Source organism: Mustela nigripes, chromosome 13 (genome assembly GCF_022355385.1).
Source record: "Mustela nigripes isolate SB6536 chromosome 13, MUSNIG.SB6536, whole genome shotgun sequence".
Taxonomy (NCBI): Eukaryota; Metazoa; Chordata; class Mammalia; order Carnivora; family Mustelidae; genus Mustela; species Mustela nigripes.
The window spans coordinates 68,282,344-68,308,082 of record NC_081569.1 but is presented as its reverse complement, the minus strand read 5'-3'; the positions used below and the strand labels follow the sequence as shown (position 1 = coordinate 68,308,082).

General features: G+C 39.6%; 1 protein-coding gene across 2 annotated transcripts in view; it reads right to left on the bottom strand.

Annotated features, from left to right (window-relative positions):
- The window catches only part of USP8 (ubiquitin specific peptidase 8), a 73,023-nt gene extending 66,983 nt beyond the window's left edge, over window positions 1–6,040 (bottom strand). For both annotated transcript variants that reach the window (XM_059372813.1, XM_059372814.1), the window contains exon 1: window positions 5,919–6,040. The gene's annotated coding sequence lies outside the window, so the exon portion shown is untranslated. The remainder of the gene's footprint in view (window positions 1–5,918) is intronic.
- Between the last annotated feature and the right edge of the window lie 19,699 nt (window positions 6,041–25,739).

Sequence of the window (25,739 nt, the reverse complement as noted above, 5' to 3'; positions counted from 1 at the left end):
TTATGGGAAGTTCATTTCTTGGTCTAAATTTTATGGTATGTATAATCTGGTATGTATAACATAATGTATGGTATGTATAATGTCATTGACTCAGTACTGTATTTCAAACAAATGACAATTATGCCTAGTTTTTAAGACCCTCTTAACTATGAAGTGCTTATGATAACATGATGAGGCAGAGACAGAAACTAGCCCTAAAGGTAGTATTTAGCTATGGACTGAGTAAGAAAGAGGGGTATTCCAGAAAAAGGAAACCCACATGAACAAAGACACAAAATGAGGAATTAGTATGGGAAGGCAATGAGAAAAATAAGGAATACTACAGGGATTATAAATCCTTCTCAATTCATGATGGGGTTATGTCCGAATAAATCCATCATAAGTTGAAAATACTGTCAAGTAAAAAAATATGTGTAATACACCTAATCTAAAAAACATCAGAGCTTAGACAAGCATTAGCTTAAACATGCTCAGGACACTTCACTAGCCAATAGTTGGGCAAAACCATCTATCACAAAGCCCATTTTATCATAAAGTGTTAAATATCTCATGCAGTTTACTGAATAATATACTGAAAGTGAAAAACATAAGAGTTGGAAGTTTATCAGTTGTTTACCCCCACCATCACACAGCTGACTGGGCATGTGGCTCACTACCACTGCCCAGTACCACCACATACTGCTGCCTGGGAAAAGATCAAAATTCAAAATATGAAGAACAGTTTCTATTGAACATGTATTACTTTTACATGATCATGAAGCTGAAAAATCCTAGGTCAAACTATTTTAAGTTGAGGACCATCAGTATAGGGAAATAATCAATTTGATCAAGGGATCATATCTTCTTTACATGTCACTACTTTTACATGCTAGATCCCTAGTGCCAACCTCAGTCCTTACAGTCAACACTTATTAACTGTTGGCTAATAATAAATTATATTAGGTAAGGAGATAGAGTCATTTTATGGAGGGCTTTTGAAGTCATCAAGAATTGTTTATAATTTATTCAGCAGGAAATAAGCCAGTTCTTGTAGGGGAAAATGATACCTTAGGGCAGATCAAAGTGGGGATATGCCAGATGGATTTGAAAGAAATAGAACAAGGAATAATACTTTGGATAAGAATATCCAGGCCACTGCAGGCCACTGCAAAAAAGAACACAAAAAGGCAGAAACATGCTTTTGTTTCTGACTGACTGAAGCAGCAAAATCTTCTCTTGTGCATACACACACATAGAATGGTAGTGCTGTTAACAACAACAACATTAGTTTAAAAAACTGATTAGTTTATAGCAGCATTTCTCAACCAGGGCACTACTGCTATTTTGAACCAGATTAAAACTTTGCTACAGGAGGCTGCCCTGTGCACTGCAGGATATTTAGCAGCATCCCTGGCCCTACCCACTAGATGCCAGTAGTAATTCATTCCCCTCCAGTAGTGACAACCAAAAATGTCTCCAGATGTTACTGAATGCCCCCTCATTGGCAAAATTACTCCCAAATAAGAATCCTTGATTTACAGGAAATTTTGAACATGTACGCAGAAGGAAAAACATTTAAAGATGCCTTGACAGAGATGTAAATGTAAGTAGAGATCGGGTCCACAGAGATACCAGACAAATATTAAACCAACTATTAAGGCATTAATGTTAATTTTGATAATCCCTATTATTTTGGGAAATAACAAACTACTGACACTTAAATGATGTTTTAATCTAGGATATGATATCTTTCTTACATTTATGTATATTTTTAAATTTCTAGAGTAGTTTTTAAAACACAGACATTATTTATACTAGTAACTAAAATCAGGAGAATGAATCAACAAGGAAATGAGATTTTGTTTCTCTACAGCTGACAAGATATTTTTTGAAAGGCCTGGAGGGAGGGAGGAAGATGAAGGTGAATGTTCCCTAAAAAGGAAGAAACAGAAAACCAGGAAAGTGCAATATGATGGAAACCATAGAAAAAGAACTTCAATCAACTTTTATAAAGTTCTTGTAAAGCAAAAAAAGAAAAAGTAAAGTAACTAGTCCTAGTTCTGAAGATTAAATATATAAACCAACTTCTTGGCAACACTTGGAGAACCTACATCTACTCAAGCTGCAGTGTCAGGAGCTATGGGGAATATAAAAAGTATACCTCCTGGGGTGCCTGGGTAGCTCAGTAGTTAAGTGTCTGACTTGATCTCAGCTCAGGTCTTGATCTCAGGGTTGTAAGTTCAAGCCCCGAGTGGGGCTCCACGCTAGGTGTGAAGTCTACTTTAAAAAAAAAAAAAAAAAAAAAAAAAAAAAAAAGCTAGGTGTGGAGTCTACTTTAAAAAAAATAAAAATAAAAAAGAATATATATCCTAACAAAGTTTCTACCTCTTAAGGTGAAAGGTAAGCTAACAATGTTAATACAAAGCTAAGTATCATCAGATAGGTACTAACAAACCATGCCAAAATCTGTAGCTTTTATTAAGACTATTCCTAGAAAAAACCTAGAAGGGTAACTGTTTTCCATAACAGGTGTCTACTTACATTATAACCCTAATCTATTTCATAATTCTCTTACTCCTTATCTCCTTAAATTTTTTAGCACATGCAAAATAGATGAGTAGGGAACCAGATCATACTTAGTACGTAGGAAAAAAAAAAAAGACATAGTTCTCATTCTTAGCCATGTATTAGACTCACCCACAGAACTACAAAATAACAATGCCCAGAACCTACTCCTAAATGGTTAAATCAGAATCTCAGAGCATGGGACATGCACACAGATATTTTTAAAAAGCTCCTCAGGTAAATTCTAACACACAGTTTAGACAGAGATCCAGGGAGGGGCACCTGGGTGATTCAGTGGGTTAAAGCCTCTGCCTTCTGCTCAGGTCATGATCTCAGGGTCCTGGGATCGAGCCCCACATCGGGCTCTCTGCTCAGTGGGGAGCCTGCTTCCCCCCTCTCTCTCTGCCTGCCTCCCTGCCTACTTGTGATCTCTGTCAAATAAATAAATAAAATCCTTTAAAAAAAAAAAAGACAGAGATCCAGGGACATAAGAAATGGATATAAACATGTTACTAGAAGTAGTAAAACAGTATGAAGATGACAAATAGGTTCTAGCTGAAATCAACATTTTAAGTCATTTAATTTCCAGGATATAAAAATTATGAGAAATCATTTTCATTTTTAAAATTCTGTAACTGAGAAATTAAAATAAAACTTTCAAGATTCCTAGATGTATAACTTCTAAAGGACTCCTTGTTTCGAAACTGGTATTACAATGTGTAACAATTTCATTTCACTATATTCAAAATTGGTATTGTGATGTGTAATAATTTCATTTCACTATATTAGAAAGACATACATTATTTGTATGTTTCAGAGAATTTAGGACCATGAAAAACTAAACTAACTTTCAGAGGAGACACTGACTTTAGACTTTGAGCAAATTCCTTAAATCCTCCCTCCAACACTAATAGTTACTCCTCAGTTTACTTCCATGTGCAAAATGGGAAACAATTATCTGCTTCTACAGAGTTCTCATCGATATCAAATGAAAAGGTACATACAGAAAAAATGCTCTGAAAATTATGTGCCATGAAAATACAAAATATTATGGTTAAAGAAACCAGAAGCATTACCTTATACCTTATCCTGCATCTACTATTAAATCCAAAATTACTTTAATACAACTTTATCGATAAAATTATGGTAGGTTAAAGAGGGCCACAAATTCTTTGATATTCTTCTCTCCAAAGTATCTAGGTGTTTATCATCTGGTGGGACAGAGGGCTCTGATTGCTCTAATAGAGAATGTTGGAAGTAATGCTATGCCAATTTCTGGGTTCAAGCTAAGAGACAGCTTCTACTTCTGCCTCTTTATTTTTTTATTTTTTTTTTTTAAAGATTTTATTTTTTTATTTATTTGACAGAGAGAAATCACAAGTAGATGGAGAGGCAGGCAGAGAGAGAGAGAGAGGAGGAAGCAGGCTCCCCGCTGAGCAGAGAGCCCGATGCGGGACTCGATCCGAGGACCCTGAGATCATGACCTGAGCCGAAGGCAGCGGCTTAACCCACTGAGCCACCCAGGCGCCCTACTTCTGCCTCTTTAAATACTTGCTTTTGAAACTCAAACTCATGTTATGAGAAGTCCAAGCTCCATGAAAAGGCCATGTGCCAGCACTCCAGGTGACATCCCTAGCTGAACTACCAGCCAACATCAACTGCCATTCATGCAAATGAACCTTCAATGTCCAACTCAGTTAAACTTTCAGATAACTTCAACCCTAGCTGCCCCACAAATGCATGAAACTCTTAAGTGAGAACCAACCAGCTGACTCCAATTAGCCCAGAGAAATATAACAGATAAAACATAATAGTTTGAAGCTACTTTGTTTGATTTGTTATACAGCAATAGGTAATAAGGACAATAATCAAGATTTTAAAAAAATGTTTCCTTAAGTATATCCAATTTGATTAGCAACTCATATTTGATGGGCACATTTTTCCTTTAATCTCTACAAAAATAACTGCATCTTCATGATGAAAAATTCATAATGGAAATACAATGCTAGACATTTTATGGAAAAAATTTGATGTGCTGGATTTATTTTCCAACTACCTTACTTTACAAAAGCCATTTTGGATCTTTCCCAGTATGTTCATATTAATAAACAGAGTCACAATGATTATTAAAGGTTAAGTAAATATATAAAGTTGAATACTGAAAGACATCTTTAAAATGTTGTTAGTTTTTCTCATGCATTGTTTTCTCAAAGAATACGACACATACCTACATATTTATATGCAATTAATGCGTATTTATGTCATTAATAACAAGTTGTTGTTTTACTATTACAGGGTTCCTACTATCTAATTTTAAAGATGCACCCAATGTGTCACAAGAAAAAGAATACACATTTCAAGGCAGCCACAGCAATAGTATAAAGGCATAACACAACCTACATCACCTTTCAGATAAAATGTTCCAATACTGTGGAGTCATGACAAACTATCTAAAGACATTCAACCATGAATCTTAACCAGAATCTGTTGAAATGCAAAATCTGCTTACATAGCAAAGCCGCAGACCAGGCCTAGAAAAGGTACAGTTCCTTAACAAATACCACTTGACACTTTTAATGGCTGCAGCAAAAGATACACAAAACTAAGACAGCTTGCAGATTCAGAAAGAGTAACATCCCTTTCATCTGAAACCCTCAGGGTGCTTAACAAATATTAAATACCTTCAGGTAAATATTTTGTTAGTGATTAAGTGACTTGCTTCAAGGTCACAGAATGAACTGGAGAAAAGAATTTTTAAAAGTGTAGTCTGCAGCTCTATGTATAAATGAACAGCACTGTGATTCAGAGTTCTGAAATTTCCAAGGTGGAGTGGAGGTGAAATTAACTTGTCCCACAACTCTAGGAGAGGGACTACATTTTAGCAAAGAAAAGCTTTTATTTAGAGAAGTCATAATTTTAACTGATGGGCTTATACGTTCTTTAAGCCCACACCTGGACTTCATTAAAACTAAGTTTGATTGGGACAGAGAAGATATTGGGAGACCCCCTGAGGGTCTGTATTAAAGGCCTGGGACTGTAGTTCGATAGCAAAAAATTAGAAAACGGAGGCCAGAGGAAGGAGGTCAAAGTCGGGTCTAAGTGTTGAAAGAAAACAAGGAACGGTCAAGGCCACCTTCTAAGGCCGGAAAACCTGAAAAAACTACACGAAACTCACTGGACAACCCTAGGTACGCAGCGGGAAAGACTCGAGATCGGGCCCTTCCTCTAAAAGCCGATTCTAGGTTCGGGGTTGTCCCACCCCTCTCGACGGACAGGGCTGGTCTCCCCGGTGACCAGACGCTTGTAAAAAGAAAGGGTGTCCAATGCAGCAGGCTACCCGAGGAACAAAGGCCAGGATCCAGACCCACACTCACCGTGGCACCGGGAGCGCTTGACTAACGCCGCCCTCCTCTCCAAAGGCCCATCTTCCCACAACTCGAAGAATTAGTCTTCCCCAGCCCGACGGAAACCAGCCCAGCTCATCCCCTTTTCCCAGTCTGCACTGCGTTGCGACGCGTCGCGTCTCCTACGTCACGGATGGGAGGGGCTACGGGGCGCGCGCCCGCCTGTGACTGCTTCCTCTTCCGCAGTCGGGCTCACAACAGGGCGGTGGGAGGGTTAAAGAGAATTTCACGGGTGGGCGGCGAGGGCCGGGCCCAAGCGAGGCTTAAGCTTCTGTGAGCTTTCCCACCTGTCTCGTTGGTCTAGTGTTTGTCGGGATTTTTCGATCACCCTGGTGTTACTCCTATTCTGGCCTTTGCTGCAGCGGAAGCCGGGACTCTTACCTACGTAGTTGATTTTTCAGAGTGGACACTTAGGACTAGAAAAGGGATTTGAAACCCCTCAAGTTCTGACTAAAAGCTAACATTCTCCAAAGCCTCTCCTCTGGTCAAAGAAGAAACATGATCCTAAGCACATTATATATACACATCTTAACACCAGTTAAAGGCTCAGTCTTAGGGGCACCTGGGTGGCTCAGGTCATGATCCCAGGGTTTTGGGATCAAGCCCTGCATCGGCTCTCTGCTCAGCAGGGAGTCCGCTTCCTCTTCTCTCTCTGCCTGTCTCTCTGCCTACTTGTGATCTCTGTCAAATAAATAAATAAAATCTTAAAAAAAAAAAAAAAAAAAAGCCCAGTCTTACAAAAACAAAACAAGAGGTCTGAACTTTCTCGCAAGGTGATCTTTGTACTCTCTTAGAGAAAAGTGACTGGATGTTCCAATTATTTGTAAACAAAGTTGCATGGATGGAGTTGGAGTTGCTGACCATGGTCACAAAGTCCCCAGGGACAGGCCAGGTGTCTCATTAATGGGAAAACTGGAGGGTGAGGTCTAGTAAATGCCTTAAGTGTCTGCCAGATAGGGGTCCAATAAATTTGTAATTTACAAATAGAGTGCTTTACATATAGTAGTAACAGTAAATGTTAATTTCCTTTTTGTTACAATGAAATACCCGCAAAAATATGGTAGCTCTTTTTTACCTAAGTTATACACTGTTTCCCCCAAAGATTTAAGACCAATATGACATGAAGTATACTGTACTGCTTAGAACTGCTAACTAACCTTAGCAAATTTCTTCATAACTGAGAAAACAATTGCATCTCCTTTGAAGATGGGGCTCTTAGGAAAGGAAGTTAGTTGTTGGAGTTCTTTTGTGTGTTTTGGTTTTTTTCTGCTGAGCTCCTACATGAATTTGAGTATTAAAAAACAAAAACACTGACCCAGAGCTGAGTTTGGAAGTAGGATCCAAAGACAGAGAGAAGAATGTGAAGTTCTTTGGACACATGTCAGAGAGAAGAAACCAGAAATGTGAGGTGATAGAGAAAAAAGAGAAAATAAGAATGAATTAACCAATGAAGAGTCTTATGGTGGGGTGGCAGAAAGAAATTAACAAACAGGACTCTTTAACATTCACCTAAAGTTAATTTTGTTGCTCTGACTGTTCCAATTCCATCCCATAAGTGGAATTTCCCCCATGTCCTTAAGGTGTTGGTCAAATTTGCTTGAGTATTTTTGAAAAGTAAGAAGTTCCACATGTGATTCAACAGGTGCAGAAGACAAACCAGGCAAGATGATGAGATGACTGAAAAACTAAACTAAGGTGGTGAAGGCAGGAAAAAATCAGAACCATCCTAGGAAAATCGCAAAAATCCGGGGGTGGGCTTTGGACTTTTCAGTATTAGCAGATGAGAGTGCTTAAGGGGCACACTTTAGGGGCACTTGATGAAACTGTTTGTTGAATTGAATCATAAGCCCCAGGTCTTCTTCAAATTTGTGTTGTAACAAACCAAGCAACAATATCTATGTTACCCAGAAGCTAAGTAATGGATCACTAGCTGTTTAGAAAGCATAGCTTGTATTTGACCATAGCTTTAATTCCTTTGCCATCCAGCATAAGAAGCAGCCCAAAATTTACCAAACTTGGTTCATCCTCCACCCATTCAACAAGTATTTACTAAATGCATGTTCTATGCTGGGCATTGTTTTGGACTTGGGATATAAAGTTCCTCCTCAACAAAGAGCTGACTTATGTTGTAGTGGGGGAGACATAATAAGCAAATACATATATACTATGTCGGGTATTGTTAAGTGCTAAGAAAAAAAGAAAAACAGTAAAGGACTAGCAAAGACAGGGGTATTTTTTTTTAAGATTTTATTTATTTATCTGACAGAGATTACAAGTAGGCAGAGAGGCAGGCAGAGAGAGAGGAGGAAGCAGGCTCCCTGCTGAGCAGAGAGCCCGATGTGGGGCTCAATCCCAGGACCCTGGGATCATGACCTGAGCCGAAGGCAGAGGCTTTAATCCACTGAGCCACCCAGGCACCCCAAGACAGGGGTATTTTTGATGGGAAAACCAGGGAATAGCTTTCTGACAATGTGAGATTTCCATAGAATCTTTAGTGAGGGAGGGAGCAAGCCATGGGTAAGTGTAGAAAAAGAATATCCAGGCAATGAGGGCGGCACATGTGAAGGCAGTTGGCAGGAAAAGGTGAGTGTTCTAGAGGAACAGCAAGGAGGATGGTGATAGATGATGATCTCAGAAGGGTGGGGAGAGAATGATACACAGATTACATAGGACCTATAGATCTGTAGAACATGTTTATCCACAACACTGCAAAATATGAATCACATGCTAATATTATATGAAAAATTGGTTTTCATGGGTGCCTTGGTGGCCCAGTCATTAAGCATCTGCCTTCGCCTCAGGTCATGATCCCAGGGTCCTGGGATCAAGCCCCACATCAGGCTCCCTGCTCGGTTGGAAGCCTGCCTCTCCCTTTCACACTCCCCCTTTTTATGTTCCCTCTCTCACTCTGTCTCTCCCTGTGTCAAATAAATAAATAAAAATCTTTCAAAAAAGAGAAAAATTCACTTTCATATGAATGATAAAATTTACAAACTATGTACAAACATTCATTACAATTATTTGCACAAGTATCCTTTGGTTCTTTTACTAGTTATTTATTTTTCTCTGTTCGTCCAGTTTTTATTTGCTAAAATCAGAATGATTACCCCATTGGCTGGTTTTATGGGCCAGCAAACATTTTTTATCTCTAGGGTTTGTATCACTAGACAAGAGGTGGCCAGTCTTGGCTATCTTCTTGGATACCAACTTCTGAGTTTAGGAACTGACCACTCTCTGCACCTCACTAAGACTCTATCAGCTATTGGTTTATCTTAAGTAGATAATCAACTATAACACCACTTAGAGTAATCTGAGTTTTATTTTTTACATGAGTTATACTTCTAATTAGCTTAAATTTATCTAAATAAAGTTTTAGAGATGCACTCTCATTCTATGATTTCAGGATTTAGTGAACAACTATGATTACCTTTTTCATCCCTTTCATCACACGTAGGTCTTCTCTCCTTTTTTGTCTTTGTTTCTCTGAAGAGTTTCTTTTTATTTAACTTATTTTTTTCAGTGTTCCAAGATTCATTGTTTATGTACTGCACCGAGTGCTCAATGCAATACATGCCCTTTCTGAAGAGTTTTAATCTGATTATCATGTTCTCCTTAGGTAGCTCCACATTCAAGCTGTTACTTTATCTTTTTTTTTTTTTAAGATTTATTTATTTATTTATTTGACAGAGAGAAATCACAAGTAGATGGAGAGGCAGGCAGAGAGAGAGAGAGAGGGAAGCAGGCTCCCTGCCGAGCAGAGAGCCCGATGCGGGACTCGATCCCAGGACCCTGAGATCATGACCTGAGCCGAAGGCAGCGGCTTAACCCACTGAGCCACCCAGGCGCCCACTTAATCTTTTTTTGGATCTTCCCTCCTTCCATTAGATTTTCCTTACAGATGTATTACTCAGAATACAATATTGCAAATGGTGATACACAGGGTTTTATCCCAACAAGAGACAGTTTTCAGTCTGTTGACCCTATCAAGAAATTTTCGCTTACTTGGCTGAGGTCATCAAAGAGTTACTTAAACTTCTTAAGAATTGTCTCTACAACTTTGTCATGCTAATATTAACTGGAAAAGGGAGACTCTTATTTAATAGACACAGGAACTGTTGAGCTATAAATGTATTGAACTGAGACCATAGAATCAACACACACGCTTAAGACTTTGCTACATTTTTCAAAAAAGAAACTATTAAGTTTTAGCTTAACGAAGCATCTAATTTAAAGTAGATACTTCTTTAAGTAAAACTTCCAAAAAATATTTCTGTGAATTATTTATTCATATGCAATTTATTTCACTTCTATGACTCCTAACTATCTAGTATAATTCATCTAAGGGAGTAAGGGTATGACTTATTTTTTTTTAAGAGAAAGGTGTTTTTTTTTCCCCATTTTAAAAAAATTTATGTATTTGTCAGAGAGAGAGAGAGCACAGGCAGGCAGAGTGGCAGACAGAAGCAGAGAGAGTAGTAGGCTCCCTGTCAAGCAAGGAGCCCAATGCAGGACTCGGACCCAGGATGCTGCGATCATGACCTGAGCCAAATGAAGGCAGTTGCTTAACAGACTGACCACCCAAGTGTCCCAAAGGTATGACTTTTGATGGACTGTAAATATATTAAATAATGCACAAATAGTGGTTGTCAAACTTTGGTATCATCAAACAATATGCGGCCTGAATAAACACAACAACACACAGTGCAGGCCTCACACAAAAATTTACAGACTCAGAGCTCATCGAATTCACAGGATTCCCCAGCTATTAAATTCATGGAGAGCTGTGCCTGGGCTGGCACAACCGGATGCACTTTGGGAAATATTACAGAAGATGAATCCTGACTCCCTGCCACCTCACACAGTCATGAAGGAGTAGGGAGAGAACAGGAATCACCTAGTCGATTTGGAAAACTTTGTGCTTCTCTTTTGGGGTTGCAACCTTATTTGCTGAAAATACAAGCTCTTGACACCAGTTGCCTGAAGAGTTTTTCTTATTAACTCTGGTTTCTGTCTGCAGGCCTCAGAGCCTCTCTGCTGAGCCAGCTTGTTGTGAGGCTGCAGAAAAAGAGTGAGCAGCCGACTACCTGGGTCATCTGGGAGACAGGAGACAGACTCAAGTGGGGAATCTGCTTAAGATTCTCTCTCCCTTTCCTTTTGCCCCTCCCCCCTTATGCATGTGCCCCCCCCTCTCATAAATAAAATCTTTTTTTTTTTTTTAAATGGTTTCAAACTGAGGAAGGTAAACCTTTGGCCAGTCTTAAGAGAAAATCTCAAACTTAGACGACAGAAATCAACGAGACCGCGCAACTTGCTATGCATAGGCGGAAAAGCTCTTTCACTTTTCTTTGCCTCTTTTTTTCTCTTTCCTCCCTTCTTTCTTCCTGCCATTGATTCTTCAGGTATATTTTGAGGTCTATAGCAAAGATTTCCTGGATCAGGTGGCAGAGCTGTATAGGGTAATATTTAAGGGCAGAGGCTCTGGAACCAGACGCCTGTTTTTTGAATCCTGCTTCTGCCAGCAAGTAGTTATGTGACCTTGGCCAAGCTTTTTCACTTCTCTGCACCTCACTTTAGTCGTTTGTCAAATGGAAATGATAATAATAGTATCCACTTCCCAGAGTGGCTGTGAGGATTAAATTATTCATTAACTAAGAAGTACTTAACACACAAGTGCTCCCCGCAAATATTAGCTACTGTTAGCTGCTGCTTAATTCTAGATGACGAATGGGAATTAATTAGGAGTGCAGTGGAGTGGAGTGGGGGGAGAGCTTTCTGGGTAGAGGAAACACTGTATTTGCAGTCCATGAGGCAGGAAGGAGGTTCTGGGTATTAGGGGAACTAGTAGGAGCTAAGAATGGCTAGAGAGGTGGGCTGTGCCTGGTCATTCTGGACCTGGTAGATACCGGATTTAGGATTTAGTTTTTATCCTAAAAGCCATGAGAAGCCTCTTGAGGATTTTAAGCAAGGGGAGGACATGAAGCAATTTGCTTTTATAAAGATAAACCCTGCTGCTTTAGGAGAGAATAGTTGGGAGACAGGTGAGAGGAAATGTGGTAGGGAGCGTCAAAGGGGAGGAAATATGATGATACTGAAGACTCTCACTTGTGCCATGGGGTGGATGATGGAGACATTTGTTAAGATGGGGACACTGGGGATGCCTGGGTGGCTCAGTCAGTTAAGCATCTGCCTTAGTCTCAGGTTGTGATCCCAAGTCCTGGGATCAAGCCTCAGACTGGGCTCCTCGATCAGCAGGGAGACTGCTTCTCCCTCTGCCTCCCATTTCCCCTGCTTGTGCTCACCCTCTCTAACAAATAAATAAAATCTTTTAAAAAATGGGGGCACTAGAAGAGGACCAGGTTGGGGAGAGGAGAGGAGAGGTTTCAATATTAAATGTGTGGATAGAACTGACCAGCCAATTACAAAATGGAATTAGGAATTTAGAGAAGTTGGATATATGTGTCCAGGACTTAAGAAAAAAATATGACTTGGTCTTTCTTAACTTGAAAGAATCAAGGTCAAAAAGGAACTTCTCATTCAAGTTAAAACGGACAACTTCAGTTAGTTAGAGATGGAACAGTGATGAACAAATAAATACATCTGGGAAGATGGGGGGACATTCCCATGGCTATTGATTGACGCTGGAGGGACAATGAATGTAGAAAAGCTGAAGCTCAAGCAAGCATTTCAAAAAGTGACAATTTGGCCTTTTTTTTAAAAAAAAGATTTTATTTATTTATTTGCCAGAGAGAGAGAGAGAGCGAGCGCACAGGCAGGCAGAGTGGCAGCAGAGGCAGAGGAAGAAGCAGGCTCCCCGCCGAGCAAGGAGCCGGATGTGGGACTCGGCAGGGATCATGATCTGAGCCGAAGGCAGCTGCTCAACCAACTGAACCACCCAGGCATCCCGACAATTTAGCCTTTAATAACCATCACATAAACAGCTTATCAACTTAAGGAATATTTTATTTACTTAAAGAAAGGGAAAAAGGGGGCAAATGGAGAGTTTCTGTGTCTAGTTTTGAAACAAGTTTTTTGCTGCTGGTCAGAACTTACCAACCAAGAACTGTTGCAAGATCTTTTGAAAACTGAAAACTCCCACAGTCTTACATTTTAAGTGGGTATTTGAGGTACTTGAGGTACGATTTTCAAGTCTGAAATGTCTCTATTAATCTTGCTTAAACATTCCAGGTTAAATGAGCAGAGGCTTGTATTTATTGTATAACTTTGAAGTCAGTCTTTTAGAGACTCTTCAGGCATTGCACTAAATATTTTAGAGATCTTGAGAACAAAGCGCCAACCATAGTGAAAGACATGGATTCATTTAAAGACAGAGAAAGCTGTATAAAATATTGTGTCTGTAAGTGTGTCGGAAAAGATACCTTTTTTATAGAAAATGTCAAACACAAAAAAGTAGAGTATTACAATGAACACCTGTACCCATCACCTAGCTCCAACTGCCATCAATTGTCTGTTTGTAAAAAGATACACTTGAAAAATAATTGTTTTTGTTTCTTTTGCAAAAGTAATATTTATTCATTGATGGAAATAAAGAAAATACAGCGTAGGCAGAAGAAAATGTGTACTGTGATCACAATCACAGTCCTTTTGGTAGGGCTCTCAGTAGTCCAACTGATGCTTTTGAATAATTCAGAAAAAGGTTCCTTTTCCCTCAGCTATGCGGCCCTGTGCATATTATGTATGATAAAAACCACCAAATATAAAAATATATACCCCTCTGGATTTGTCACATAAATATTAGTGCACATCCATGATTAAACTTCTTAGAATAAATTTTCAGAAGTGAAATTCCTGGGACACATGGCCTGGAAAGTCCCAAGCTTGTTTTATACCTGTCACCAAACTGCCTTCAGTGAGGTTCAATCAGCTCATACCTTGACATGCTTTTGGTCATTTTCCCAAAACCTTCTTAGCATTAAACGTGATGATGAAAGGAATGGATTTATATTTTTAAAATCAAAACTCCAACACTTCCTCACTTTGAGTATTGAAAAATAGTACCCGATGTTGCTTTGTGTGGGTTTCTTTTTGAGTGGCAAAGTGAAAAGTGTTTTTATACGTATATTTGTCATTCTTCCTGAATTTCCCACACGTATCATTTAACCTTTAGCGCTTTTCTACTGGCCTATTATTCTGATTTGAGAAATCTCTTTGGATAAAAGCTGAATATATGTGTTGTACTTACTCAGACACTACTAAATGTATAAAAAGGCAATTTTTAAGAAATTTTAAAGAAGCAATGCATGCCATATTTAAAGAGATGTTTGTATTTTTTTATTTGTTGGCAATGAATATCTTGAGGGAGGAGTCATATATTAGATTGAACCATGTGAAATTGCCAACCCTATGTGGTAGTGATTCTCAAATTGTGGTCTGGGATACCAGAAGGGTCTCAATTCTGTTTTGAGGGGACCATAAGGTCAAAAGTATTTTCACAATAGTGTTAAGACACCATTAGTGCTTTCACTTTCATTTTCTTAACAAATGTTCAGTGGAATTTTCCAGAGGCTGTGTGATGTGTGATATTCTAACAAACTGAATGTAGAAGCAGAGGAGAATCTATTTGTCTTGTATTAAGACAGACATTGAGGAGATTTGCAAAAAAAATGTAAAACAATGTCACTCTTTGTTTTGGTTTGGGAAAATAGAATTGTTTTTCAAAAAAATATATTATTTGTATTAACATGCAATGGGTTTATTATTTCTAAATGATGTAATATTTATCTTTTCAGCTTTTTAACATTTATTTTATTTTTTAGGATTGTATTTATTTATTTGAGAGAGAGCGAGCAAGGGGAAGGGCAAAGGAAGAGGGATAAGCAGACTCCATGCTGAGTGCAGAGCCTGACGTGGGGCTTGATCCCACCACCCGGAGATCATGACCTGAGTGGAAATCAAGAGTCAGATGCTTAACCAACTCAGCCATACAGGCACCCCCATTTTTTGGTTTTTGTTTTAATTTAGATTTCAGTGAATGTCAATAGATGTAATCTACATAAACAAAAGCTCTTTAAGGCCCTCAATTTTTAAGTGTGAAGGGGTTTTGAGAACTTCTGCCTTGTGACATCTGAACAAACTGGCCTTTTGTTTCAGAGACAGAGCACGAGATGTGAAATACTACCCTGGGAACTAAATGAGTTTAATTATGGGATTGGCTGTTGTGGGTTTCGTCTGATTCTGAGTGTCAGAGGCATTTGAGTGTTCTTTAATATATATATTTTGGTTGGGAGAATATGGACCCCTCTGCTGCCTGGAACACACAGCAAAGACCCCCGTTTCCTGGACCTAAAGGTGGTGCTATAGAAGAGCAATAATAATGAGAAAATTAGTTGATTGGAGATATTAATATTTTCACCCCAACCACAAAAGTGGTAAAACACAACCATGGGTTCCTTTCTTGCCTTTGTCCCAGTCAAAATAAAAATACAGATTTATCTAAGGTTATATGAGTAAGAAGAGTTTGTTCTTCCTGAATTGTACTAGGAGATGCACAATTTAAAGAGGAAAAAGGAAAAACTCCTTTGGGAGCAGAGTTCCAGGAACCTCAAAGTCTTCACTTAGGTTTACTTAGAAATGAATTAACCTAATAAGAAACAGGCAGGGTCTAAATGAGGAATCTTTAAAACTTTACATGAAAGAACAGGAGAATAAATTAAAAGGCATATCATGTTGCTGGATTAGAGAATGGAACGTTATTTAAAATGTTTATTTTAAAAAAAGATTTTCTATTTATTTATTTGAGAAAAAGAGTGTGTGTGAGAGAGAGAGAGTACAAGCAGGGGTGAAGGGCAGAGGGAGAGGGAGAAGCAGACTGTCCTCTGAGCAGACTCTAACGCAGTGCTTGATCTCAGGATCCTTAGATCTTGACCTGAGCTGAACGCAGACACTCGACCGGACTCAACCACCTACATGCCTTGAAAATGCCTATTCTCTCCAAATCACATTTTGGGTGAAACACAATACCAATCAAAATTTGCATACCTTCTAAACCAGCAATGTACTGTTTAGAAAATCAAACCCTCCTGATGTTAAGCTTATCATTACTCTTAAAATTTTAGTTCTTGTTTCATTTTTTAAAAAAGATTTTATTTATTTATTTGACAGAGAGAGAGAGAGAGATCACAAGTAGGCAGGGAGGCAGGCAGAGAGAGGGGGGGAAACAGGCTCCCTGCCAAGCAGAGAGCCCGACACGGGGCTAGATCCCAGGACCCTGAGACCATGACCTGAGCCAAAGACAGAGGCTTAACCCACTGAGCCACCCAGGCACCTCCTTATTTTACTTTTTATTTCTTTTTTTTCTCTAATGCCCAGATGTCCATATTGAAGGTATTTTTGTATAATTGTCTCTCCTGAATGGTGAATAATTTATTTAAAAGGATGCTGCCAACAACAAGGAATTCCTGACTTCAATCCTCCTTCCACCATCTTTCTATCCTCTGGAGCTTGATGGTAATGTCCAAATGTCCTCAAGGAACCTGGAAGACTAGAATGTGGCAGCAAAGCACCCAGGTACTGACCGAATGTGGATGTCTCTAATTAGAGTAGTGCTGGAGTGTGAGCTCCAAACTAAATGGGTGTTATTATGCAACTAGCTATCCAAGCAATTTCATAGGTGGTGTGGATTTTAAGGGAGATACCCTGTGCTCTATCACACAAAAGCAAAGACCACAAAGTACAGAACCTGCTGTAATATTCTCTTATATGGAAATCACTAACGAGTTCCAGGATGTGAGGAACCAGGCAGTAAGAGATTTGGAAGGCAGAAACTAATGAGAGGCAATGGCACTTTTAATAAATAGATAAATCAGAGGGAAAATGGTAAATTATACTTGTGAGTTTGTCTTGATTCAACCCTATTATGAAAGCCTGTTATGACAGACTTCAACCTTCTGACTTAAAAAAAAAAAATCTTGTGGTAAAACATGGATACAGAAAAGTGCACAAATCACGACTGTACATCACAATGAATTTTCAGAAGTTCAACGGACTTAATGGACCTATGTAATGACTGCCAGATCAAGAAAGATAATGTTACTATACCCCAGATACCTCTCTTGCTTCCCTTTGTAGTTACTACACTACATATACCAAGGATTACCACCATCCTCTTTTTTGTTGTTGTTGTTAAAGGTTTTCTTTATTTATTTGACAGAAAGAAAGATAGGGCACAACAAGAGGAGTGGCAGGCAGAGAGAAAGGAGGAAGGAGGCTCCCTGATCAGCAGGGAGCCCGATGTGGAGCTTGATCCCAGGACCCCAGGATCACAACCGGAGCTGAAGGCATACGCTCAACTGACTGAGCCACCCAGGCGCCCCTCATGATCCTCTTTTCTAACAGAATAGATTATCTTTGCTTATTTTTGAACTTTATACGAAAGGGTTCTACAGTATGAACTCTTCAGTCACTGACTTCTTTTGCTCATCATGTTATATAATTCATCCATATTGTTGTGTGTAGTTGTTCATCAATTTGCTTTGTAGAATCGTATTACATTGCATGAATATTACCACACTTACTCATCTCTTCTACTGTAGGACATTTGGATAGAATCCAGTTGTTTCTGGTGGATAAGTACCTAGGATTGGAATTGATGGGTAACAGAGTATACGTTATTTGTTCAGCTTTAGGAGATACAGCCAGTTTTCCAAGGTATTGTAGCCGTTTATACTTTTACCAGGTAAGTATGAGAGTTTTATTTGCTCCAAATACTTGTCAACACTTGATAACTTCTGTTTTTATTTTAGCCATTTTGATGACTAAAATATCTTGTGGTTTGAATATACATTTCTTTGGTGACTAATGAAATTGAGTATCTTTTAGGATGTTTATTGGCCCTTTGAATAGTCTCTTTTATGAAATGCCAATTCAAATTCTTTGCTCATTTTATGATTGAGCTCTCTTTTTCTTATTGACTTGTAGAAATTCTTTATATATTCTGGCTATGCATCGTTTTTATTTACATACTGAAAATATCTTTTTTCCCCCGTCTCATCTTTTTTTTGGTCTTATTGGTTTTCTTTTGATAAAAAATTTGTAATTGTTCAATAGTTCAATATATTACATTCCCCATCCCCCATAGTTAGTATTTTTTATGTCCTATTCAAGAAATCTTGGGTCAAGAAGCTATTCTTGTATGTTTTCTTCTTGAGGACTTACTGTTTTACTCCTGACTTTTAAAATGTCTGAGTTGGGAAAGTTATGGAAATCAACATCTATCCAAATTGAAGAGCTATTTCTGAAGACTCAGTCACAGAGTACTGTGATATCAACTCTGGGAAGTAGTTGAACAAGCAGCTCTCTGCAGCAGGAATACTGGGGAAAGCAATTACACAACTCCCACTCTACTTCAGCAAAGTGTCTCTTACTAACTAGGACATGTTGCAAGCTAGTCAGAAATTAGTTTAATTGCCAAGGGACTGGAAAAAAAATAAAACAGGGTGAGATTTTCCACACAGTAAGAAAAAAAAAAAAACCTTGAGATCATCTAAGGTAGGATTTGAGATCTTTTATCTCTTATGCTTGGAAATTCTTGTCACGGAGGTATTTCATATCTTTTCCTCCATGAATATCTCTCATCCTATGACCTTGCTCCATCACTTAACCTTTCTTCTTTGCCCTTCAGTTTCCACTCTGGTCTGTTTTCCCTTTTCATCTACAAACTCAAGTCTCGCCAGTATGTCATACACTGGAAACCCTTGACCCCTCTCCTCCTTCAGGCTTTTCCTTCATTTGCCAAAGTCTGCAAAAAGCAGTCACATTTGCTGCCACTGTTTTCTCACTTCCCTTTCCCCCTTAACAACTTGTACCATGTTATCTATTGTTTTCACCAGTCTGTGGAAATAGCTCTCTTTACAAGATTTCAAGAAAACTATAAATCTTTATCTCCATCAAGCTCAACAAAACCCAAGCACAGGAACCATGAAGAAAACGATAGTAAGCCATATCATAATAAAACTGTTTAAGCATGTATTAAAAGGAAAATCTTAGGGGTAGCCAGAGGAAAAAAGACACAATCCGTACAAAGGAACAAAGACAAGGATAACACCAGTCTTCTTGTTGGAGGCAAAGCAAATGAGAAGATAGTGGGATAACATCTTTTTTTCCCCCTCAAGCAGGTGGAGCAGCAGACAGAGGAAGAGGGAAAAGCAGGCTCCTCATTGAGCAGGGAGCCCAGTATGGAACTCAATCCCAGGACCTTGGGATCATGACCTGAGCCAAAGGCAGCTGCTTAACCAACTGAGCCACCCAGGCACTACCATCATAAGCAAGTATAATCTTAATCTTTGCACCCCCAGTGTCTAACCTAATACTTCGGACAGACATCTATGATCAATATCTATTGACTGAATTAAGTAAAACCATTTTTGATCTTCTCTAGGTATAATTTTTCCTTATTAATCTGATATAGCATTTTTAAATATACATCTCTTTTATGTCATATCATCAATTTCTACCCTGTGTAATTGTTATCTATGTATGTAGCTTATATTCTCTGATAGATGGTTATCATCGAAGGGCCAGAGACTCTGTCTTGTCATATTCATTACACGCCTCCATCATTGGCACAACAAGACTTGACTTTCGATCAGGACATACTATGACACACCCGAAGAGCAGAATGTTAGAGACAGGACAAGTCAAGCTACTAAGAGACCCGATTTGCCCCTGTCTTCAGAAACAGGTAGTGCAGGTTTCTATAAATAAGATGAGTGTTGCTGCTTGGGAAAGCCACTCATTTGTTTTCTCATTAATTTGTAAACTTCTTTGTGGAAAAGAAGGGGGATGTGTCTGGAACAATAATTATATGCCAGAGATTTTCATGTACTTATCTCAATCACTATAACGACATTATAAGATCAGCACTATTCTTCTGAATTTATAAATAAGGAAAACAAGACTCAAAACTGCTTTAGGGACTTAATTCAATATCGTGCAGCTGATAAGTGACAGAACTAGGATTTGAAAGTAGGCACGTGAGACACTTAGGTGTAAGTTCTTTTCCACCTCAGCATGCAATACACTCATGTTTCTGGAGGAACCCTTTAACCAACGGGGAGCATAACCTGTCAGGAACAAGGGTCAGGTTGTATCAAACCTTTTGTTGAGGAAATCCTGCGAAACACAAATAAACTTGCCAAATTTTATCTTTTTTTTTAAATCTTTTTTTTTTTAAGATTTTATTTATTTATTTGACAGAGAGAGATCACAAGTAGGCAGAGAGGCAGGCAGAGAGAGAGAGAGGAGGAAGCAGGCTCCCTGCCGAACAGAGAGCCCGATGCGGGACTCGATCCCAGGACCCTGAGATCATGACCTGAGCCGAAGGCAGCGGCTTAACCCACTGAGCCACCCAGGCGCCCCGCCAAATTTTATCTTGAGAACCAGGGAAATACCTGCTTCCCGGTAGGCTTAGTGTTAGAGTATGGGAACATTCCCAGAAGGGATAGAGGCAAGATGGTAGTTATGGTTGTGGGAAAAGGAAATGGAGGTTATCGGATTTATAATTGGGAATCAGAAACATTAGAACAGTTGGGAAATCAGGTGAAACTCACTCTGGTGGGAAACACATCAGAGGGGACACATTTGGAACTTAAATGTAGTGTGTGCATGGTCTTAGACGTGTTTGGTCCAGTTCAGTTAACATTAAATGTGCTGGGCACTGTAGCAAGTACTAGGAATACAAAGGAACAAATGGTTCCTGCCTTCCACACACTAACACTCTGGCATGGGGCAGTCTGTTGATAGAATAGGAGACAGGGTGCCAGGGAAGATTATTTTCTAGAAGGTTCCTGAAGACCTAGAGTGATCCCATCTCCAGAAGTACCATAGAAGGGTTATCTAGGAGTTATTAGGAGCAGGCTGGCCAACATCGCCATTTACCTAGAACTAACTGGGCTTGATGATCGGTAGTCTTATCCACCTAACCTCTATAAATGAGCTGCAGGATGTATGTTACCCCTGCTTAGGCCTTACCCCAAGAAAAACAGTTAAGAAAGTAAATTTAAATATGGTTTTAGGTGAATGAGAGGCTTTATTGCTTTATGCTCCATGTTTATTCTTATTTATTTTTAACATCTTATTTATTTATTTGAGAAAGAGAGGGAGACAAAGGTAGCAACAGAGAGCACAAGAGAGCACAAACAGGGAGGAGAGGGAGAGGCCAACGAGCCCCTCACAGGGCTCAACCCCCAGACCCTGTGCTTAACTGACTGAGCCACCCAGGTGCCCCACATATTCAATGTTTAGAAGAAGGATTAAAACTTCTACTTCCACTTCCAGTATTCTCATCCACAGACAGGCATTCATGAAACCCAGCACCGTGCCTGGCATTTAATGAGCATTTGATATATTGTTGAACAAATGAACAAAGTAATTATGGGTCACTGTGCGAAGCGCTGTAGGAGATACAAAGAAATACTTTGAAAATGTAAACATTATATATGAAATAATCAGAAAACAAGGCAAGATATCAATGAGTTGGTAAAAAGGGAGATCAGCAAGGGTTAGAGTAGATGGCATCTATCAAGAGATTGAAGAGAAAGAAACAGAGACAGAGAAGGAAAAGTGCTCATCAAGGGAAGTATATTCTAGTTCCCTCATAAACTAGCGATGTCATCTCATGCGGAACACTTCCCCCTTATATTCCTTCCTTTTCTCACTTTTACAATGAGGAGACTTTTAGGTGATTGCTAAAGGCCTTCCCGACTCCTAATTTTTATGTTTCTACTTATAGTTGGGGACTCCCCATTTCCTTTTTAAAGGGAATGCATTTATATGGTTAAAGAAAAATAATTATCAAGAAGTACATTGAAAAGTTCTGCTCCCATCACTGTCCAAGGCGCTAACCTTTATGGCTAACCAGTTTTATCATCATCTCAGGGATCCTTTGAGTGTTTTCAAAATGTAAATAAGAACAAATACATATTTCTATCTCCTCCCTTCTTAAAGTAGTGTACAATATACAGTTTTGCACTTTCCTTTTTAAACTTAATGATATAGGGATGCCTGGGTGGCTCAGTTGCTTAATCATCTGTCTTTGGCTCTGGTCTTGATCCCAGGGTCCTCAGTTTTTAGTCCCGCATCAGGCTTCCTGCTCAGCGCAGAGGCTGCTTCTCCCTTTGCCTACCACTCTTTATGAGAGCTTTATGCTCTCTTAAAAAAAAAACAAACAAAAAAACTTAATGTGATATATATATATATATATATATATATATATATATATATATATGTGATTTTATTTATTTATTTAACAGAGATCACAAGTTGGCAGAGAGGCAGGCAGAGAGAGAGAGAGGGAAGCAGGCTCCCTGCTGAACAGAGAGCCCGATGTGGGACTTGATCCCATGACCTTAGATCATGATCTGAGCTGAAGGCAGCAGCTTAACCCACTGAGCCACCCAGGCACCCAATGATATGTATTTTTAAATATTTTATTTATTTGACAGAGAGAGAGTAGGAGAACACAAACAGGGAGAGGTGTAGAAGGAGAAGTAGGCTCCCCACTGAGCAGGGAGCCTGACATGGGGCTGGATCCCAGGGTCCCAGGGTCATGACTTGTGCTGAAGGCAGATGCCCAACCGAGCCACCCAGGTGCCTTAAACTTAATGATATATTAAGTTTATATGGAGTTGGAGATGTTTCCCTATCAGTGCTTATAGGTTTCCCCCCCATCAATAGGGCTATACACTGTAAATATTTCCCCCAAATTCATGTTGAAACCTAATCCCCAAAGTGTAGGTATCTGGAGGGTCCTCTGAGAGGTGTTTAAATTATGAGGGCAGATTAGTGCCCTTATTGAGGCTTTAATATCTAATATCTAGCAGATGCCAGTCTCCTTACCACTATTCTTTGCCAGGGCTTTCTGGCCATTAAAAAAATATTTTATTCATTTATTTGAGAGAGAGAAAGAGAGAGAAAGAGAGTGCACCCACAAGTTGGGGGAGGGGCAGGGGTAGAGGGCAAGGGACAGGCAGACACCCTGCTAAATGCAGAATCTGACGTGGGCTCGATCCCAGGACCCTGAGATCATGACCCAAACCAAAGTCAGCGGCTTAACCAACTGAACCACCCAGGCGCCCCTTTCTGCCATTTTTACATGTATATTTCTCCTGTATGAGCTTGAGAATCAGCTTGGCTAGCTCCCTTCCACCCATTTCCTTTGCTTCCCAAAAAGCCTTGTTAGTATTTTGACAGGTTAAATATAGAAACAATATTTTTATGATGTTCAATTTCTTAGCCAAGAACAAAGTATGGTTTCTATTTGTTCCTAATCTTCTGCCCTTGAAGACTGTGTTAAAATTTGAAGGCAGAATTCGAATTTGTTCATTTGCTAGATTTGGAGAGTCAGAAAATTATAGAGTGAATACATCTTTTAGAGGGAGAATAATCCATGAGGCAGATATGACCATTGCTAGTTTTGGGGTAATAACCTCGTAAGAGGAGGGGGAAAGAAGCTAATTCGTGTCTGCTATGTGCCAGGAATTATGCTGGGTGTTTTTCACATTCTATCATACTTCATACTTAATGGGAGACCTGCCCAAGCCTAGGGCCAGATGGGGTCAGATCAAGGATGAGCCTAGATGTCCTCCTGGATACTCTGTAGGGTAATGCTCATAGGAGTATCAAGACAAAAGCAGTATTTGAGGATGATCATAGTGGTAGTGAGACAGAATAGGCTAGGAGTGGGTGGGAAAGCTTAAATTCAGAGGGCAACAAGATTCAGTAATCTGAAAGAAAAGAGAAGTCTTATTAGGATGAAGTCCTTATCTGTGGGGGATAAATGTATAAATACAAAAGTGATTTCTTTCCAGGGAGGACAGGCAATCTAGACTGAGGAATTAATAAAGTTTGGCTTTGTAGATGCCCATGCCGCCCAGAGTCAACCTCACCATGTTCTACTCGACATTACTGTTTATGGCAAGCCCCTTGGCTACGTCTCCATTGAGCTTGTTTGTTTCAAAGACAGCAGAAAACTTTCATGCTCTGAGCACTGAAAAGAAAGGATCTGGTTATAAAGGTTTCTGCTTTCACAGAACTATTCTGGGGCTCATGTGCCAGGGTGGTGACTTAATACACCACAACGGCACTGGTGAGAAGTTCACCTGAGGGGAGAGATTTGATGATGAATTTCATCCTGAAGCATATGGGTCCTGGCACCTTGTCCATGGCAAATGCTGGACCCAACACAAATGGTTTCCAGATCCTCAGGTACGCTGCCTAGACTCAGTGGTTGGATGGCAAATAGGATCTTTGGCAAAGTGGAAGAAGGAATGAATATTGTGGAAGCTGCAGAGTGCTTGGGCCCAGGAATGGCAGGACCACCGAACAGCTCACTATTGTTGACTCTGGACAACTCCAGTGAATTTGACTTGTGTTTTACATTGACCTCCTATCTATTCCTTCTGAACTCAGGAGAACACCTCCCCACCCCCACCTGTACATTACATCCTATAACCTTTGTGCTCTCATGCATTTCTTTGGGTCCCATATTTTTCTTATTCCCCTTCAAGTCTAGCTGAATTCTAGCATTAGATTTATGATTATGAAAGAAAAACTAAAGAAAAATAAAGAACGTTTTGAGCCTAGACTTCTGGAGAAGGGTGGTACCTTGTTAAAGAAGTTGGGGAGGGGGAAAGCAAAATGAGTTTCATATGAAGAGTTTAAAGGGAAGTGGGATCCTCAAGTTCCTTCTTATAGGTCCTGTATGCAATTGAAGTGTGTGCAGTTGGCAGAGAACAAATCAGTTTTTAGTACAAAAATCTAAATTGAAACCAAAACTTCAGGCTTCACCATTTGACTAAATAACATAACACCGCATCTATTGTTGCTGCTGGGTGGGGAGGAAGGATTTGGGTTAGCCAAAGGGAAGAAGAGAGCTCTCAGATTTCCAACCTACTGAAAGCCTTCTCAGAGGGTTGGACAGTAGCATTTTAAAATTCATGACCTTGGGGCACCCAAGTGGCTCAGTGAGTTAAACCGCTGCCTTCGGCTCAGGTCATGATCCCAGGGTTCTGGGATCGAGCCCCACATGGGTTCTCTGCTCTGCGGGGAACCTGCTTCCCCCCCCACCCCGCCCCGCCTGCCTCTCTGCCTACTTGTGGTCTCAGTCAAATAAATAAATAAATAAATGAAATCTTTCTAAATATAAATAAATAAATAAAATTCATGACCTTAAGTACTCCACAGGTATTCTCTTGCTCAAACCCGAAACTCAGTTTTTCATTTCCTAGTTTTCTATCTCTCTGGGATCAAGTATTAAATTTTTTTTTTTTTAATAATCAAACATGATATAGCTTCTCCAGTGATTTAGTGTTTTTGCCTGGCCTGGAGATGCAGCAATCCAGGTCCTGGGCAAGTATACCATGGAGCTGCAAGTCTATCTAATGATTACTATAATAAGGATAGTTAACAAACACTTCCATCACGTACATTTTTTTTTAAAATATTTTATTTATTTATTTGACAGACAGAGATCACAAGTAGGCAGAGAGGCAGGCAGAGAGAGAAGTGGAAGCAGGCTCCCCGCTGAGCAGAGAGCCCGACGCGGGGCTCGATCCCAGGACCCTGGGATCATGACCTGAGCCGAAAGCAGAGGCTTTAACCCACTGAGCCACCCAGGCGCCCCCATCACGTACATTTTTTTAAATTTGTGGTGAGAACTTTTAAGATCTACTCTTCTAGTAAGTTTCAACCATAGATTATTTATAGTCATCGGGCTATACATTAGATCACCAAAATTATTCATTCTTGTAACTAGAAGTTTGTGCCCTTTGTCAATAC